This window comes from Etheostoma cragini, chromosome 9, assembly GCF_013103735.1.
Source record: "Etheostoma cragini isolate CJK2018 chromosome 9, CSU_Ecrag_1.0, whole genome shotgun sequence".
NCBI classification, from domain to species: Eukaryota; Metazoa; Chordata; class Actinopteri; order Perciformes; family Percidae; genus Etheostoma; species Etheostoma cragini.
The window spans coordinates 167,138-170,082 of NC_048415.1; positions in this window are offsets into that span (position 1 = coordinate 167,138).

Consider the following 2,945-nt stretch of genomic DNA (forward strand, 5'->3'; position numbering starts at 1 on the left):
ATACACACACATCCGCCATTTTCTCTAAAACACAAACAACACTTTTCCTTCTGGAAACCTGTGAATGTTGGAAGAAATAAGTCAAAGTCAGGAATGTCGGAAAAAGTACAAGAATGTCAAAATAAATGTCGTTAAAAATAGGTCAAGGATGTCAAAAAAAATACATCAATTTTTTGGAAAAAATGAGTCAAGAATGTCAGATAAAATGTCGGAACAAATACATCAAGAATGTCGGAAAAAACTTCGGAAAATATAAGTTAAGAATGTCGGAAAAAATGTCGGAAAAAATAAGTAGAGAATGTCGGAAAAAATAAGTGGGAAAAACGAGTCAAGAATGTCGGAAAAAAATTGTCAAGAATGTTGGAAAAAAATTGTCAAGAATGTCGGAAAAATACACCAAGAAAGTTAGAAAAAATGTCGGAAAATATAAGTTAAGAATGTCAGAAAAAATAGCGGAAAAAACAAGTCAAGAATGTCGGGAAAAATAAGTCAAGAGTCGGAAAAAATAAGTTGGATAAACAAGTCAAGAATATCGGGAAAAAATGAGTAAAGAATGTTGAAAAAATACATCAAGAATGTCGAAATAAATGTCGGAAAAAATGAGTCAAGAATGTCGGATAAAATGTCGGAACAAATACATCAAGAAGGTCAGAAAAAATTAGTAGAGAATGTTGGAAAAATACATCAAGGATGTCGGAAAAAATGTCGGGAAATATAAGTTAAGAATTCCGGAAAAAGAGTCGGAACAAATACATCAAGAAGGTCGGAAAAATAAGTAGAGAATGTTGGAAAAATATATAAAGAATGTCGGAAAAAATGTCGGAAAATATAAGTTAAGAATTCCCGAAAGAAAGTCGGAAAAACAAGTCAAGAATGTCAGAAAAAATAAGTCAAGAATGTCGAAAAAAATAAGTCGGAAAAAATGTATGTCCAAAAACATTTGTCAAGAATGTCGGAAAAATATATCAAGAAAGTTGGAAAAAATTTCGGAAACTATAAGTCAAGAATGTCGGAAAAATAAGTCGGAAAAATTTGTCAAGAATGTCGGAAAAAAATAGTCAAGAATGTCGGAAAAATACATCAAGAAAGTTAGAAAAAATGTCGGAAAATATAAGTTAAGAATTCCGGAAAAAAAGTCGGAAAAACGAATCAAAAATGTCAGAAAAAATAAGTAGAGAATGTTGGAAAAATACATCAAGGATGTCGGAAAAAATGTCGGAAAATATAAGTTAAGAGTTCCGGAAAAAAAGTCGGAACAAATACATCTAGAAGGTCGGAAAAAATAAGCAGAGAATGTAAGAAAAATACATCAAGAATGTCGGAATTTTTTTTGGAAAATATAAGTTAAGAATTCCAGGAAAAGAAAGTCGGAAAAAGGAGTCAAGAATGTCGAAAAAAATAAGTCAAGAATGTCGAAAAAAAGAAGTCGGAAAAAATGTATGTCGGAAAAAAATAGTAAAGAATGTCGGAAAAATACATCAAGAAAAAAGTTAGAAAATTTTTTAAAAAATATAAGTTAAGAATTCCGGAAAAAAAGTCGGAAAAACGAGTCAAGAATGTCGGAAAAAATAAGTCGGAAAAACGAGTCAAGAATATAACAAAAAATAAGTCAAGAATGTCGGAAAAAATAAGTCAAGAATGTCGAAAAGAATAAGTCGGAAAAAATGTCGGAAAAATACATCAAGAAAGTTAGAAAAATTTATGGAAAATACAAGTTAAGAATGTCAAAAAATTAGTCGAGAATGTTGAAAAAAATGACGGAAAAACAAGTCAAAAGTGTCGGCAAGTCCACATGGGTACAAGAGATGTTGGTGCCTTTCTTCCGATTATTTTGTGTTTATTCTACGATATTTCAAAAATTCGTAGCCATCATTTTTATGACATTATACAAAAACAATTAATTTCTTGTTTTTTTTCAGTTGTTATTCCGATGTTTTTGCTGTTCTTTTTCTACGATTTTTTTTTATTCATAATGAAAATATTGATTGATAATTTCTGAGCTTATTGTCTCTTTTGTAATCCTTCCGATTTCTTTTGGCTGTTTTATTCTACACTTTTTTTAAATTCATAATTCATTCAATTTCATTTAAAAAAACGTAGAATAAACATTGGAAAAAATGATGGAAAAAAGACAATTAGCGCCGAGAAAAACAAGAAATTAAGTTTTCAAGAAATTAAGTTTTCGTAAAATGTCATATAAATTAGGGTTATTGGTTATAATAATGATTTTTCCGATGTTTTTGCAGTTTGTGTGTGTGTTTGTGTGTGTGTGTGTTTCTGTGTGTGTATGTGTGTGTGTGCATCTGTGTGTGTGTATCTGTGTGTGTGTGTGTGTCTATTAACTCGAGCAAAAACATCACAGTTAATCTTCCTAAAAAGAAGAGACAAGAACACGAGTGACTCATCACATTTTATATATTATTCAATTAGCCAATCAGAAACCATCATCATCCTGAGAGCCAATCAGAGATCATCATCCTGAGAGCCAATCAGAGATCAATATCTCTGCCTGTTGCAGAACAGTTATTATGTTATTTGCTTAAAATCTATGGAAAACATGTCGGAGAGTTCAGAGTTCACGATCCATGATGATTCGAAGTCCAAGTGTGTGTGTGTGCGTGTGCGTGTGATTGTGTGCGTGTGTGCGTGCGTGCCTGTGTGTGTGTGTGTGTGTGTGTTATGACAGGACGTCCAGGGTGACGGTGCCTCTCTGCTTCTTCAAGATGGCGACCGCCTGCTCGTGCGTCGCTCCGTGGAGACTCTCTCCGTTCACCGTGAGGATCTGGTCTCCACGCTTCAGACGCCCGTCCACCGCCGCCGCGCCCTGAGAAACACACACACACACACACACACACAGAGACGCACACACATGGAGTCTGGTGGAGATATGCCGCTCTATACATGCTAAAAGTAGTGATTATTTACATGGAGTCTGGTGGAGATAT